Genomic DNA, 18845 nt, shown 5'->3' with positions numbered 1-18845 from the left:
TCTTGCTTATGGGGGTCATTTAGCCCTCTGATATTCTAGGATATAATCTTCATGCTTTAACTAGGGATAGGGTTGAGTCGATGGAACACTGTGTTCCATCAGCACGGTTCTTCTAGCTTTCCTGTTCCCTTTGATGTTTTAGGGATGGCCTTCCCTACTTTTTATTTTAACTTCAAACATCTGCCTTTTTCTTAATCTTGCTTCTAGTTGAGATTCCTCCATTAAGTTCCTCCTTGTTCAATTTTCCTTCTCTCGACCCGGGTATCCAGAGAATCTCATCCAGCATATGCACACTTTGGGTAGGGATTTTACAGAGGAGAGGCTTTGGGATTCCATTAGTTAAAAGCAGTAAGGGCTCAATATCAAAAGGGTCTTGGGCTTCATTAAAGTTTACCTCAGCCGATTTAGAGAGTGAAGAGGCTGGATAGGATTCTTCCTTCTCCTAGCTAGCTCATCCATCCTCTTGGTCTGGAATGGTTTCTTCCTTCTCCTGACTAACAATTTCATTCTCCTGAGCTTTTGGGTTTTCTTTATTGATCAACTCAGTTCCTAGCTCTACTTCTTTAGAGCTCTTTGGTGGGTCATTGGAGCAAACACAATCCTATTTATCATTGCTGCTACTCCCAGTTCTCTTGACTTCATTCATAAGTTCTGTTGCATCCTTTTTTTGGTTACACTCGAATGTTGATGAATCTACTTTTTTGTTTGTCATTTGTCAGATCTTTTTGTTCTTAGTGTTACTATCAGTCTTGAGTTCCTTGCCTTTCTTGAGCGGACAAGATTTTGCCCAATGCCTCAATTTTTTGTAGTGGAAACAGGCAAACGATAGAGATTCATATTCAATAGCTTGAGACCATTTTCCTAGTTTAGATATCATATCTATGGATTGAGGCATATCTGTCATTTGGTTAACATTTACGCAAATGTGAGCAAAGACTAACCTTGATTTAGCTGTCGTCATCGGGTCAATTGACAAGAGTTCTCCAAAGGATTTCACAATGCCCTTGAAAACTTCCTCATTCTAGTATTCAAGTGAAAGACCCAGGAGGCGTGTCCAGAATAGCATAGAAATGAAGAAGGATTCATCCAGGACGAGATTCAGAGCCCATTTATGGAGAGCCAAGGAAGACTTGCCAAACATATAGGGGCCTTCACAAAGAGCTTGTTCATGTCTTCTTCAGAGTTGAAAGTGAAGGTAAAAAACCCTCTAGGCAATGCTGCCACTTCCACTTGTCCTTTTATAGTCCATTTTCTCCTTATGAAATTCCTAACATCATCAATGTTAGGCCTAAAGCCAGAGAATCGTCCCACTAATGTCATAGATAGGCTAGCTACATTCATATCGACCACTTTGTTTGGAATGGAAATAGCGACCAGACCAGAGCGCGGGGTCTGAAATGTTCGTTACTTCTGAAAGCCCAGATTTAACCAACGGCTTCACTCCAAAGAGCGAAGACCATTTTTTTCCATTTTCCTCTATCGTGTGGGTCCCCAGGGATCGAATCTTTTTCTTCTCCCGGTTTTGCTTTTTCCTTGTCCTCTTCTGACCCTTGAGATGTCTGACCTCCTGCCTGTTTGCCAGATCTGATCCTAGAGGAACAATAGTTTCCAAGAAATCCGCCTTCCCCAGGAATTCTGCCATTTCCCAATTTGAAATTTGGGATTCTCGCTCCTTTTCGCTCCACCATTATGATATGTTATTGCAAGCTTTTTTGGGTCTGGTTGTCATAGAATATAGTTACTGGCTTGGTAACTTTCTCATTTATACCTTCCAACAGTTGTTTGATCCATGCTATATTGGTACAATTCAATGCTGCAACAACGTATTCAACTTCTGCTATTGACTATGAAACACATCCTTGTTTCTTGCTAAGCCAACTCACTAGTCTTTCTCCTAAAAAGAAAGCTCCTCCACTTGTGATTTTTCTGTCATCAATGTTGCCTGCCCAATCAGCATCAGTATAAACTTTTAAATCAAAAACATTTCCTTTCTGATATACTAAGCCATAATCTTCAGTGCCTTTCAAGTATCTGAAAATTCTCTTGATTGTTGTCATGTGTGTTTCCTTGGGATCTGCAGAAAATCTTGTAACTATACCTACTGCATGTGCTATATCTGGCCTACTGTGAAAAACATATTGTAGCTTTCCAATCATGGATTGGTAAAGTGTCTCATCAACAGATGCAGATTCATCATTCTTTGATAATTTACAGTTGGTAGTCATAGGAGTACTTAATGGTTTTGAATCCTCCATTCCAAATTTCTTCAAGATTTCCTTTATGTACTTGGATTGAGTAATGAAAATCTCATTTTTCATTTGAGGTATTTGTAAACCTATAAAATAATTAATCTCACTGATTAATGACATCTCAAATTCTTTCCTCATTTTATTTCCAAAGTTCTTGCATAAAGAGTCATTTCTACAAAAGATAATATCATCAACAAATATGGCTGAGATCAATATTCCATTTTCATCATTCTTCATGTACATTTTACTGTTTTCATTTGTCCTTATACAACCAATCTTGATCAAATAAGAGTGTAATCTCTCATACCATGCTCTAGGTGCTTGTTTCAGACCATATAAAGCTTTTTTCAATTTACATACCTGATCTTTATTCTTGTCTTCAACAAATCCTTCAGGTTGTTCAATAAAAACTTCTTCTTCTAATATACCATTTAGAAATGAAAATTTGACATCCATTTGATATACCTTGAAATTCTTGTAAGCAGCATATGCCAACAATGTTCTTACTCCTTCAAGTCTTGCCACAAGTGCAAAAGTCTCACCATAATCAATTCCTTCTTCTTGGGCATAACCTTTGCAAACTAGTCTTGCTTTATTTTGAATGACCTCACCTTTTTCATTCAGCTTGTTTCTGAAAATCCACTTTGTACCAATTACATTTTTGTCCTTCAATCTTGGGACCAGTGTCCATGTGTCATTCTTCTTTATTTGATCAATCTCTTTTGTCATTGCATTTATACAATCTTCACTATTAAATGCCTCTTTCACTATCCTCGGTTCAAATTTAGATATTAGACATGTGTTCTGTCTCAGTTTGTTCATTGTCATCACTAGATCATCCTTATCTCCTATAATCTGACTTGATGCATGATGTCTTCTGACATGCTTGGCTAATACATGCTTGGTAGGCTCTGTATGATCTTCTTCATCACTCGGTAACTAGATATTCTCTTCATTTTCTTCAACACTTCTCTCGGTAAGACTTGTCGGTTGAACATAGACAAATCCTTCATAATCTTCTGGTTCCTTGGAATTTCCTTCATCATTTCTTTCTACAAATTCATCAATTTTCACATTTGCACTTTCTACTATTTTGTTAGATGATTTGATCAAACATCTAAATGCTTTACTCCTAGAAGAATAACCAAGAAATGTTCCTTCTTCACTTTTTTGATCAAACTTTCCATTTCTATCATCTTTGTGAACATAGCATCTACTTCCAAAGATTTTAAAATAACTTACATTAGGTTTCTTGTCATACCAGATCTCATATGGTGTCTTCAAAGTACCTTTCTTCAGTTGTACTCGGTTCAGGGTGTAAACTGATGTGCTTATTGCTTCTCTCCAAAATGTTTGTGGCACTTTCTTTTCAATCATCAGGGTTCTGGCATAATCCACAATAGATCTATTTCTTCTCTCAGCAATTCCATTTTGTTGTGGAGTTCTTGGTGCAGAGACTTGTCTTTTTATACTATGATCATTGTAGAATAAGTTGAACTCATTAGATGTGAACTCTCCTCCTCTGTTTGATCTAAGACATTTCAATTGTCTTCCTGTTTCATTTTCAACTCTTGCCTTGTACCATTTAAACATTTGAAAAGCTTTTGATTTTTCTTTTAAAAACATAACTGACATCATCCTTGAGTAATCATCCACAAATAATATGAAATATTTATCACCATAATAACTTTGAACTTTCATAGGACCACAAAGATCAATGTGCACAAGATCTAAAATTCCCTTAGAAGTGTAGGACTTACTTGTAAAGCTTGATCTTGTCATTTTACCCATCTGGCATCCTCGACACATAGCATTCTCAGGTTTTTCAAGACTCAGTAGACCTCTTACTCAGTGCTTCTTGCTTATTTTGATCAGATTATCAAAATTTACATGACAAAACCTTTTATGCCATAACCAGGTATCATCTATCTTTGCATACAAACACTTGTTATGAGTTGAGTCAAGGTGAAATTTGTTACCTTTTGTTTGTGTCCCGGTAGCAGCTAACTTTCCATGCTTGTCATGAACTTTGACAATTCCTTTTTAAAATTCTATTCGGTAACCTGTATTGTTTAGCTGTGCTACACAACAAATTGTATTTCAAACCTTCAACCCAATAAACATCATTGCATTTTGCATTGTCAAGAAGTGTTATAGATCCTTTACCTTTTACCAGACATGGTGCATCATTACCAAATCTTACATAGCCTCCATCATAATCTTCTAATATAACAAACTTGTGTTTATCACCTATCGTGATGTGAGCATCCACTATCTATGATCCAAGAATCATTAGTATTTATGTGAGATATTAGCGATTTTTCTTCATACCTTTCTTCATCTGATCCATCTTTGATAGCCACATAAACTACTTCCTCTGTATTAGTTTCATCTGATTTATCATCATTGGATTCTTCATCAGCTATTAAGCATGACTTTCTATCTCTTCTTCTAAAGTCTTGGTGTCCTCTGTAATGATTATCTTTCTGTCTGTCATCTCGGTAATCTCTCTTTTCAGTAGAATCTTTTTCAAGACAGTTAGAAGGCATATGTCCTATCTTATCACAATTGAAATATTTCAAAGGTAGTTTTCCTTTATACTTACCTTTGCCTCTCGGTAACCTTTTGGCTAATAGTGCTTCAAACTCTTCTTGCTTTCTGATTTCCTCATACAGTTTGTGTACTTTTTCCATGTTCTTGAGAAATCTCTCACTTGCTCCACTATGATCCCCTCCAGTGTACTTACTCATTCTATCATTGTAATCATCAAATTCACCAATATGAAAAGAACTAAATGTAGATTCAACTTTATTTATAGAAGACCCACAGTTATCAAAGTTACTTAACTCAAATGCATGTAGCTTACCAATAGTAGCATCTAAAGAAACTGGCATATTGGGTACAAACCTCAATTCATTGATTGCAGAGACTTAGATTGCATAAGCTGGTAGAAGCTTCTTAATAACTTACTTGTTATATCCTTTTCTTCATTAGTTCCACATACTCCTTTGATTTGATTGACAATCTCCTTTAGTCTTGTACTGTACTGGGTTATGTTCTCACCTTCATTCATCCTCATAGATTCAAGTTGTCCTCTTAGACTGTCTACTTTTTCTCTTTGAACATGTTCATCTCCACCATATAGAGATATGAGCTTGTCCCACATTGCCTTTGCATCATTGCAGCCTTCTACATCATTAAACTCTAAGTCGGTCAATGCAGATGTTATTTCAATCATTGCTTGGATATGTTCTTTCTTTGCCTTTGTCTCTTCCATTGTCAATGGATAGGTGCTCGGTGTAATGAAATCATTCTCCAGATAATATAAAACATATTCTCCAACTCCTGATAGGTGCAACTTCATCCTTTTGTGCCATGTAGAGAAACTTGACTTGTTCAGCTTCGGTGCATCTCTCTTATACATCTTTGGATCTTTGCCTCAAGTACCTTTAAACTTTTCTTCTGGAGTCCGAAGCTTTGATACCAATTGATAGTTCTGATACTTAATGTTAAGTATAGATGCCAAGCTAATAGGATGAGGGGGGGGGGGGGGTGAATCATACAAACTTAATCTTCCATAAAAATAACAGATTCAACCTCGGTAACATATACTTCAGCAATATAACCAAAACTGCTTAAACATGCAAACTTATAAGCATATAAACATCATAACACTCATAACATCAAATTTAATGTGGAAACCCAATTAGGGAAAAACCATTGTGGGATTTCAAACCCACTAAGAAATATACTCTTCTAGAGCATGCTCGGTTAAAAGCAAATCCTGTTAAAGATTACAAACACATTGCTAGATGTGACCCGGTTAAGGGATTTCCCTCAGATCTATTAGGATCTTCACCTTGTTAGAAGTGACCTTGTTAAAGGATTTCAAACACTCAATCAGAATGTCACCTTGGTAGAGGGTTTTATAAATAAGACTGTTAAGTCCACTCGGTTAAGAGATTTTCTGTCACTTTACAAAATAACAGTAATAAAAATCTATCTGCAACTTCACATCTAAAATGCTAAAGCATATTCTTATTTTCTCAATACAATTTAGTCATAGGACTTACCTTGTCCATCTACTGGACTCTATACTTTGTTATTCAAAACAGGTCTTCAAGCTGCAGTGCTCCATAATCACTATGTAGCATCCCTATGCATACACTTGCCCGCATTTATTCTTTATCAACAGTTCCTTATTTATAAACAATTTTCCAACCGCTTAATCTCCTTGATCACATATCCCATGATCAATCATAGCCATCAAATCTTCAAACTTGACCAGGTTCAATGTATCCTTCGATCTAAAAATGTTTTACCCCACCTTGGAATTTGCATACATTTCTTGGAACTTGTGCTAGGGTATTGCAGCTCAATCCGAGCTATAGATCTTCCTGCCGATTTTCCTTTGCCATAGATTCTTTAACAACCTTTATACACATTGTAACAATCATTTAATCATAACCAGCTCATCAACTTCCTTCATTAAATAATGCTTTTATTCATTCAATGCATATTACTCGGTTGCAACTTGGTAAGTACTAGATTTCACTCGGTAGACATTCTGCCTTCATTAACCGATAGCAATAACCTTAGGGTTTACCGACTATGTTCTTTGCTTGGTAACATAGCATAGTATTAACCTTACAATCAACAACATATGTAGGATATCAAAACAATCTAAACATCATGATCTCATCATTGTCTAACTCGGTAATAGTTTCCCATTGAATAACTTATTCCTCCCCTTATTCATCACATTCTTTCTGTGTCTTTTACCGACATCTTTATACTCACCAAATCATACTTCTTAAGATATGGCAACATCATACTGAATTAGAAAATCAATTTCTTGACATCAATGACAAAATAATAATATTAAGACAGTAAACATCCTTAATCAGTTATATCCATAATCATCAACAACCTTCTCAATATCCTTATTGAAATGCCAACAATCTCTTATTGTAATTGGAATGCCAACAATCTCCCTTTGTCTGTTATAATGCCAACAAAAAAGACTATGAGTAATGAAATAGGAATTTAGAGCTTCGAAAATTGAGTAAAAGCTCCATAGTTCATATTTGAGTGGTTTTTGTGGATTTATTTACCAGGTGTCAAGTGCATACACGTAGTTTTAGTGATAGAAAATGTTCTACCACTAGCTTCTACTGGTACCAAGTTAGCATAAGAGAACAATATGACATTAAAATTACATAGTTCCTATTTGAGGGCCTCTCTCCTAACTTATTCCATCCTTCTAACACATTTAAATTTTTCCCATCCTAATTCTAAGTGGAACTGGTCTCTTTTTTCCTTTGAAAGTGAATAATTGAAGCAAGGATAATTTACAATACCTCAAAATATGACAACGTTATCCTTATTAACCTTGAAAAACACTTATCAAAATTAAGAAATGAGAATACTCCATTTAAAACTATTTTTTGAACTTAAAAATGATTTCAGTCAAACTCAACATCCCTCTTTATAAAAAAAATTATGTGCTTATTGTTATTGTTAACTAAGTACTATGTCATTAAATAAAGGTGATGGTTACCTATCAAAAATATATCCATCATTAAATAAAGGTGTGATTACATATCCAAAATAAATATGTGAAAATTGGAAATGACAACATTCACAAGTGAAAATAGACAATCAACATTAATCACATACAATCAATGTCAATAATAATAAATGAGATTCAAGAACCTAGTAACATGACAACAATCAGGATTCATATGCTCAAAAAAGTTCAATCAACATTAGTAATAATAGTTATCCTTATGAGAAACAATGAGAATAACCCAACACAGTCCACAAAGATGGAATATTATTGTAGGCTACCTTACCATGTATAACATGACATCGTGTTGTAGAGAGGTTATGTATACTCATTAGAAACTGCCACCACCTAGAATATGGTAAAGATATCAACACAAAATCACATATCATTGTGATAGTGCCTTTGCATTTTATGAATTTTTGCATGTCCAGGGTCTTTTTTCTTTATTATGTCTAAAGTCTTAGGTTTTTTTTGGTTAATGGTCAATGTTATAAGAATGAGTGTAGTTATAATAAATAGGAAGGCAATTGAGATCTTGAACTTTTCTTAGAAAATCATAAAACATCAAGCTTTTTTGAAACTATAGGTTACATGTGTAAGTTCTTTGATCTATTAGAATTTTTATTCTATTACATAGGATTCAAAGCACCAATGGATAATATTTTATAATTGTATACATGTAATTAATTTAAATTTTTTAAAAGACACCTTGGCATGGAAATTTTTGGTATATCTTCATTTTAGATATCATGCTTGAACACCTATGACTCCATATTTTTTTTAAAATATAAAATCTAAACAAAGTTTCAATTTCTAAAATTACATAATGTGGTTTATTGAAAGGAAAAATAGGGTCTAACATTATGTTTAAAGGTACTAGTTTAAAACTGATTCAATTTTAGAAGAATTTGTCAAAATTGCTTAAAACTTTTGATATTTCTAGTCATTCAATAAGTTTAGAATAATTGACAATTTTTTTTAAAGATATCACTCTTTTGAGTCTACTAATAAATCCATGCTTTAGTTTCACGGATGTCCATAGGATCACCCTCTTGATCCTAGAAAAATGCAAAGTGTAGAAGATAAAATCCTCCTCTCATCATTTAGCTTACTCGCCCTACTCTATAAACCTTAAATGTACTTTGGTAGGAGCTTGATGATAACCCTAAAAGATTTAAGAAAAATTCTACAATGTAACTTCGAAGGATAAGTTGGACACTAAAAAAAAGATCCAATAAACTCCTCTACTTAGATGTCATCCTTAGCCTCATTATCAAAACACCCTTCTCCATTATTGAACACTCTTATAGAATCAATGAGATAAATCATTGTGTGACATTTTTCCCACTTTCGATCAAATTAAAACATATCTTCTCAACCTTTTTCTCAACTAACCTCTCTCATGATAACATATGAATGATGGTGTGTTTAGTTCCTTTATTTGTGATATCTGTAACGTCTTAAAATTGTGCCCCTTTGCAATTTTGACTGCATTTGGGGCCCTCACCTTAGCAGTCTCATCTCTACGCTTAATTGAGACCTATTTATGCCTCCCCCATGCAATAAAATTCACATTTTAATCTTTCACTATGTTGGGGCCCCTTGTTCCTGACCTAATTTGGGGTAGGACCAAGGTGCCATGCACTGGTCCTCCCTAATTGGGACCTATTTTTCCCCCTAGGCCCTATCTCTAATTTAAGCGGGAATTGATTCCTCATTTCGGCCTATGTCGGAAAATTAAATGTTTGACGACAGGCAGGTATATAAGGAGGTCTTTTCCTCTCATTTGGATATACATTCATGAAGGCAAAATTGGATCTTAGGTGTTCAAGCGTTCAAGCATTCATCATCATTCATTCTTCAAGGTTGCATATTCTTCATCTATCCATTGGAGCAACATTACTTCATTCATTTGCAGGCATGTGTGTGTGTTAGGGTTTTGCCATGTTCATGCCATTTCATACAACATATGTGATTACATTCAAGAAGCAAAGCATCATCATCATCTATTGCAAATCTGATGGTATACCTTTCCATAATTTATTTCAAGCATTTGTAGTATTTCATTCAAGGTTGATTCCAAACTGGGGTTGGACTTAGGCAAATCCCTATTCCAAACCCCTTTCTCCTTCTTTCTATGTGTGGTAAATAGGTGTGTAGTTGTACCTCTATAATTAAGCTTTATTTGCAGAGACGGAAAAATCCTTTTTGACGAGTAGAAAGTTTGGAGGACCAAGAGAGTGAGCGTCTTGGTTTGAACACATGCTCCCTGCTACTTTTGGTAGATTTCGCAGAGTATCTCCAAATCATTTCATACTTCTAAATGTTAGTCCCAACCGGTGTTGAGAGGGGAGGGGTGAATCAACACTTAATCAAATTTTCACAATTTAACTTTTATCTTAAATCTGCATTCATCTAAAATCCAACAATGTACTTAATCACTGAAGTAAAATATGCAAGCATGAAAAGTTGACAGTGACACCAAGGAGTTATCTTGTGGAAACCCAAAAGGGAGAAAACCACGGTATGAGTAGGAACTCACAAAATTTGTACTCTTCTAAAGTACTCCCTGTGAGGAGCCATCCTTGTTAGGAGATTACAAAGACACTATTAGGTGCCACTCGGTTAAGGGATTTTGATCAAGGCCGGTTAGTGCCTTTACCCTGTTAAAGGTAGCCTAGTTAGAGGACTTAGAACATCAGTTAAGATGTCACCCGGTTAAGGGATTTTACAATAGGGACCTGTTAAAGTTTACCCGATTAAGGGATTTATGTTGAAGTTGTTAGAAAGCAATAGATAGATGATCTACTGAATTAGCTACTGATAGCTTGATCAGATCTCAATATGCATCACACTCAATACACACCGGTTTTATTCTTACACCTTAGGGTCTTCACTTAGTCAATCACCTATCCCTTGACACTGCACTCTACTGAACCTCAGACCTTCGACTCTGCACTCTGTCGGTTCCCTGACCTTAGGCTCTACACTCTGCCAGTCCTCTGATCTTCAACTCTGCACTCTGTCAGTTCACTATCTCTCAACTTTGCACTTAGTTGATCTACCTCAAACACACTCTACTATGCTAATACCTTTTAGCACTTCCTCTCACTCTTCTTTTCACTTTGGATAGCCTTCAACAAATTCTCCTTGTTGCAAGTTTCATGACAAAAAATTTCTGAATGAACTTCAAGAACACTTTATGCATTTTCTATCGACACCTTCAGGCATTTCCTCAATCAAACCAATCATGTATTTCAGAAGATTTCAAATTCAAAATCTCCTACTCTTTCTCTACGCACCTTACAACAATTTTGCCAAGTGTTCAACTAATTCTGCCACCGCATCTCCCAAAGATAGAAACTTCTGAGTTGTGTTCAGCAAAATAAGTGTGAACCAGAAAATCCTTATGTAATCATGCTTGACTAAATGATAACTAAAATTTGACCTTACCAACATATGATTTGGCGTAGACACAAGCTCACCAAATCATCCTATGCCACCACAACTGAATAACCGATCACTGCTCTGAGATTTATGGTGATCACCTATCTTCCTTCTATCATACTGGTGTACTGGTATGCCATTGCACTTCTATATTACCAATTCATCCTTTGATTGCCGGTTTGTTGTGCTAGCACCAAGTCTCTTCCCCTATTTACCAATGAGTTACCGGTTTGTTTAAACAAAAAAGTTTTCTTGCCCGAGTCACCTTTTGTGACTTCACCATCATCAAAGTGACCGATCTTCCTGAATGATAGATCGATTGAACCTTTGATCATTCAATACCAATGTTGTTTCCATGTATTTTAAGTCATCACTTTTTCTTACTGAAAAGAAACAACACTCTACCTATATCACTTCACTGGTTAGTGTCTTCACCGGTAAGTGTTGGACATCAATGACAAACCTTAGCACATATACCAGTTCTCTAGATTGACCGGTTTTGTCAATACCAACAATCCAACAATATTCCCCTTTGGCATTGATGGCAAACACTTCAAACTCTGGCTAATTAGATGCATGTTTCTTCATCTCTGTACCAGTCCAGTCATTTTGCCCTAAGTGATGAATATCTCCCCCTATCACTAGTCATACTCTGATACAACAACTTCAGCTTAATCACTATCTATCAATGCTCAAGAACTCTAATCATATCTCCCCCTTGGACAACAATGCCAAAGAGTCCTTTCTGAACACTTACAAGACCGCTCCCCCTAACCAGAGTAGTCCACACTCATCAATCTAGTTTTTTTTAAAAAAAAAAACTTGAAATCATACCAGATTGATGTACAACCTTGTTTGCTTACTTTATTGAATGGAAGGGCATAACCCCCAACTTACCTCTGAGATAGTCAAAGGTGTCCTTCTGTAGTGGTTTGGTGAAGATGTCAGCCACCTGCTCTTTTGTTGGTATGTACTCCAACATCACTTCCTTTTCTTGAACTTGTTCCATTAGATAGTGATAATTGATGGCTATATGCTTTGTTTTGGAGTGCATCACTGGGTTCTTGGATATGTCAATGGCACTGGTGTTGTCACAATGAATCACTACAGGTCCAACCACTTTTTCTTGTATTCCTTCTAGCAGTTGCTTGATCCAAACTATTTGTGTGTAGTTGATTGCAGTAGCTACATACTCAGCCTCAGCTGTGGATTGAGATATGTAGTTTTGTTTCTTACTTGTCCAAGATACAATCCTGTCTTCGAGAAAAAATGCACCTCCACTGGTGCTCTTCCTGTCATCGATGTTTCTAGCCCAATTTGAATCAATAAAGACACTTAAACTAAAGTCTCTATTATGTGGATACCAAAGACCATATTCACCAATCCCCTTTAGGTATCTGAATATTCTTTTGACTGCCATCATGTGAGTCTCTTTCGGGTTTGCAAAAAATCTGGCAACCAAGCCAACAACTTGTTCTATGTCCGGTCTGCTATGTACTGCATACTATAACTTACCGATAATGGAATGGTAAAGTGTCTCATTTACTTCTTCAACCTCATCATGTTTAGATAGCTTGTAACCTATAACCATTGGAGTCCCAACAGGTTTGCAATCTTCCATTCCAAAAGTTTTCAGAATTTCCCTTATGTACTTAGTCTGATTGATGAAGATATCATTCTTTAATTGAGAGACTTGCAGGCCAATAAATAAATTTATCTCTCCAATCATTGACATCTCAAATTCTTGCTTCATTTGTTCTCCAAATATTCTACTCATCTCATCATCTCCCCCAGAGATGATGTCATCTACAAAGATCTCAATAATTAGGTGTTTTCCTTCAGCTCCATTCTTCATATATAGGTTACTATTATCACTGGTTCTTTTGAACTCTATGCTTAGCAAATATGAGTGTAACCTCTCATACCGAGCTTTTGGTGCTTGTTTCAACCCATATAGAGCCTTCTACAACTTGCATACCATATTCCTCCCATCTTTAGATGCAAACCCTTTCAGTTGTTCTATGTATACTTCTTCTTCTAACACCCCATTTAAGGATGTCGATTTGACATCCATTTGGTAAACTTTAAACTTTTTATAAGAAGTATAGGCCACCAAAATTCTGACCCCTTCTAGCTTGGCTACTAGTGTGAAGGTTTCTCCATAGTCCAAACCTTCTTTTGAAGCATAGCCCTTACATACCAATCTTTCCTTGTTTCTTATCACCTTACTGGTTTCATCCATCTTATTTCTAAACACCCACTTGGTGCCTATTACATTTTTATTTTCCGATCTGGGCACTAGAGTCCATGTATTATTTTTCTCTATTTGCTCAAGTTCTTCTTCCATGGCTTTAACCCAATCACCATCTTTTAGAGCCTCCTTTGTTGTTTTGGGCTCAAAAATTGAGATCATACACTCATTTTGTCTTTCTCTTCTTTTGGTTAGAACTTTTGCATCCTTGTCACCGATGATATTTTCTGCAAAGTGATTATTTTTGACATATTTAGCCAATACCAGTTCACTCCTTAGAGCTTCTTCTATAGGTTGTGCAATTCACAGGCTTCTTCATTAGCCACTTCAATAGGATCTTCTTTAGTAGGTTCCACTAGTACATTGTACTCAAACCCTTTATAGTCCTCCGGTTCACTCTTACTGTCCTGTTCTTTTTTCTCAAAGTACTCATCTACTCTGACATTTTCACTTTCTACAATCTTACCAGTCCTTTTGTTTAAACACCAGTATGCTTTTCTCTTTGTTGAGTAGCCTAAGAACATTCCTTCATCACTCTTGGGATCAAATTTTCTAGTGTACTCGTCCCTTTTGATATAGCACCTGCTTCCAAATACTTTAAAATAACAAACATTAGGTGAGTATCCACTCCATAAATCATAGGGAGTTTTGTTTGTCCCCTTCTTTACCTATATCCGGTTCAAAGTGTATATAATAGTACTTATTGCTTATCTCTAGAAGATATGTGGGATTTCCTTCTATATCATTAGAGTCCTTGCACAATCAATAAGAGTTATGTTTCTTCTTTTAGCAACTCCATTCTGCTGAGGTGTTCTAGGTGTAGACATTTGTCTCATGATTCCCTGTTCCTCGCAGTAGTTCATGAACTCTTGAGAGGTGAACTCTCCTCCTCTGTCTGATCTCAGGCACTTCAGATTCTTATTGGTTCCTCTTTCTACTTGAGCCTTAAATACCTTAAACATGTGAAATGCTTCAGATTTTTCCTTCAAGAATACAACCCACATCATTCTTGAGAAGTCATGCACAAATAACATAAAATATTGGTCTCCATAGAAACTCTTGGTTCTCATGGGAGCACATAGGTCTATGTGAACTAAGTCCAACACATTTTCAGATGAGAAATTTTTACTGTTGAAACTAGACCTAGTCAACTTTCCTAGTTGACACTCTTTGCATATAGCATTTTCAGGTTTTACTATGTCAGGCAAATCTTTTACATATTTTTCCTTACTGACTTTAGCTATGCTATCAAAATTAACATGACATAATCTTTTGTGCCACAACCAGCTATCTTCTACCTTAGCCACTAGACAATTACCTATGGTTGTGTCTAGATGAAACAAATTGTCTCTTGACTATTTACCGGTTGCAATCAGACTTCTAGATTTGTCATTTATTTTACATATCCCTTCATTTAACTCTAATTGGTATCCCTTATTGTTAAGTTGTGCAACACTTAAGAAACTATATTTTAATCCATCTACCCAATAGACATCATCACAATTTGTGTTATCATTCAAGACTATAGACCCCTTACCTTTTACTACACATGGGGCGTCATTTCTGAACCTCACTGCTCCTCCATTGCAATCCTCCATGCTGAGGAATTTGTTTCTGTCACCGGGCATGTGGTGAGTGCAGCCACTATCGATCACCCATTCTCCACACCACTTTGTGCTAGAAATCAATGTCATATCTCCTTCATCTGTGCTGTCCTCTTTGACTACCATAAATGCAATGCCATCTCCATCAGATCCCTCTAATTCTTCATCAGTGACTCCTTCTTCTGCAAGATAACATTCCTTCTTGCTCTTGTCCCTGTAACTTCTGAAATTATCCTTCTTGTCTCTATCATTGTCAGGGCATCTTGAAACAATATGACCTATCTTATAATAGGAGAAGCACTTTTAGGGTAGTTTACCTTTGTATTTTCCTTTACCTCTTGGAAATCTTCTTGCCAATAGAGCTTCAATTTCATCTTGCTCATGTTCCTCAGAGATCAGATTGTCACTCTCATGGGAATGATTAGTTTTGGTAGTAGAGCTACTACCTGTTTCTTTCCTTCTCCTTGTGGGTGCATACATCATGGATGCTTTGAGAGCAGCATCAATCTTTGGTAGGTTGTTGTCATAATTGCTCAATTCAAAAGCAATCAACTTATTGATAAGTGAGTCAAGAGTTATATTGACTGTTCCCAAGGATCTGAGTTCTTTGATAGCAGAGAACCTTATGGCATATTGTGGTAGCGGAGTTCTCAAGATTTTTCTAACCACATCCTCCTCCTCGAGCTTTCCTCTTGCACTTTTAATGGAGTTTACTACATCCTTTATCCTCTTACTATATTGCTCTATGTTTTCACTTTCCTACATTCTCATCTCATCATATTTTCCTCTCAGGCTGTCTACTTTGGCCTTTTGAACATGGGGATCTGCCCCAAAGACTATCTTCAGCTTATTTCATATCTAAAAAGTTGATTTCAAATCTTGTACCTCAGCAAATTCATTATTTGAAAGAGTGCTAACAATCAGATCCATAGTAGCAGTATTATCTTACCTTTCCTTGATCTAGTCCGGAGTAAGAGTTCCTGAAGGTTCATTATACTCAGTGATCACATGATTCCAATAGTGTTCACCTAGGGATCTTAGATAGAGTTTCATTCTTCCACACCATAAGGTGTAATTCTCCTTAGAGAACTTAGGACCCTCCTTACGTACCATCTTGGATCTCTCCCTAATCCGGTTAAGCTTCTTCTGATTCTAGGGACCTGATGCTCTGATACCAATTATTAGTCCCAACCAATGCTGAGAGGGGAGGGGTGAATCAACACTTAATCAAATTTTCACAATTTAACTTTTATCTTAAATCTGCATTCATCTAATATCCAACAATATACTTAATCACTGAAGTAAAATGTGCAAGCATGAAAAGTTGATAGTGACACCAAGGAGTTATCTTGTGGAAACTCAGAAGGGAGAAAACCACGACGTGAGTAGGAACTCACAAAATTTATACTCTTCTAAAGTACGCCCTGTGAGGAGCCATCCCTGTTAGGAGATTACAAAGACAATGTTAGGTGCCACTCGGTTAAGGGATTTTGATCAAGGCCAGTTAGTGCCTTTACCTTGTTAAAGGTAGCCTAGTTAGAGGAATTAGAACATTAGTTAAGATGTCACCCGATTAAGGGATTTTATTATAGGGACTTGTTAAAGTCCACCTGGTTAAGGGATTTATGTTGTAGTTGTTAGAAAGCAATAGATGGATGATTTGCTGAATTAGCTGCTGATAGCTTGATTAGATCTCAATATGCATCACACTCAATACACACCGGTTGTGTCTTCTCTGCACAACACCGATTTCCTTCTTACACCTTTGGCTCTTCACTCAGTCGGTCACCTATCCCTCAACATTGCACTCTACCGATCCTCAAACCTTCAACTCTGCACTCTGTCAGTACCCTAACCTTAGGCTCTACACTCTACCAGTCCTCTAATCTTCAGCTTTGCACTATGTCGATTCACTATCTCTCGACTCTGCACTTAGTCGATCTACCTCAAACACACTCTACTATGCTAATACCTTTTAGTACTTTCTCTCTCTCTTCTCTTCACTTTGGATCGCCTTCAACAAATTCTCCTTGTTGCAAGTTTCACGATCAAAACTTTATGAATGAACTTCAAGAACACTTTATACATTTTCTGCCAACACCTTCAAGCATTTCCTGAATCAAACCAATCATGGATTTTAGAAGATTTCAAATTCAAAATCTCCCACTCTTTCTCTGTGCACCTTACAACAATTTCACCAAGTGATCAACCAATTCTGCCACCGCATCTCCCAAAGATAGAGACTTCTAAGTCATGTTTAGCTAAATAAGTGTGAACCAGAAAATCCACATGTAATCATGCTTGATTGCATGATAACTGAAAGTTGACCTTACCAACATATGATTTGGTGTAGACACAAGCTCACCAACTCATCATTTGCCACTGCAACTGAATAACCGATCATCGCTCTGAGATTTATGGTGATCACCTGTCTTGCTTCTGTCATACTGGTGTACTGGTATGCCACTGCACTTCTATATTACCGGTTCATCCTTTGATTGCTGGTTTGTTGTGCTAGCACCAAGTCTCTTCTCCTGTTTACCAATGAGTTACTGGTTTGTTTAAACAAACAAGTTTTCTTGCCCGAGTCATCTTTTGTGACTTCACCATCATCAAAGTGACCAATCTTCCTGAATGGTAGACCGGTTGGCTTAGTTTATATTTCCTTGAGTTGATTGAACCTTTGATCATTCAATACCAATGTTATTTCCATGTATTGTAAGTCATCACTTTTTCTTACTGTAAAGCAACACCACTCTACCTATACCACTTCACCAGTTAGTGTCTTCACCGGTAAGTGTTGGACATCAATGAAAAACCTTAGCACATATACCAGTTCTCTAGATTAACTAGTTTTGTCAATGCCAACAATGCAACACTAAAATCCAGGTGCACGACGAAATCCCGAATCTATAGCTCACTGTTTCCGCTTATTTTGTCTTCAATTTCAACACTTTACTTATTCAACTTACAAAAGAGGTTCAAACACAATCAATCTACTTAGTATTCATTCCTTGTGTCATTTAGGATTAGATCTAGTGGATTCATCCCCTCTTTTGAATGTAAAGTCCTCCAAGTGAAAATCGACTTAATGATTTCCCCCTTCCATGTGGTGAATTTGCTAAACCTGAATTTTCCACTTTACATTTTAGTGAACCCAACTCTTTACACCCTTATTTCTTATTTATGTTCTCATATCTAATTGTTTATAAAATTTTAAATTCAAATTTTTATTTACAAGTTTGATTTCCTTGCAAATTTTAAAAATTTAGAGCTTAATTTCATTAAAACCCTAATTTTTAATTTCAAAATTGAGCTTGTCAATTGTTTAATTTGGATCAATTATTTCAGATCTGAGCATTTTTTTAATTTTATAATTCAAAATTTCATCTACAAGACATATTTAACAATTAATTTTTGGCTCATTTTTGCCTGCTTTTATTATAAAAAACAATTAATTTTTAAAATTAAGTGGTTAATTTCAAAAAACCTAATTTTAAAAATTTTAAAAAATTGAGCTTGTGGGTTGTTTAAATTTTGAATTTCCCTATTCAAATTTGGTTTCTAATTTCAATTCAAATTCAAAATTGCAATCTTATATCAAATTTCAATCTCAAATTTAAATTTTAAAATTAAGTGGTTAATTAAACAAACCCTAATTTTTAAATTTAAATTAATTATGTGCATTTCCCAATTTTTCAATTTTCAAATTCCAATCTTAGATC

Source organism: Cryptomeria japonica, chromosome 7 (assembly GCF_030272615.1).
Source record: "Cryptomeria japonica chromosome 7, Sugi_1.0, whole genome shotgun sequence".
NCBI lineage: Eukaryota > Viridiplantae > Streptophyta > Pinopsida > Cupressales > Cupressaceae > Cryptomeria > Cryptomeria japonica.
This window is presented reverse-complemented; position numbering follows the sequence as displayed.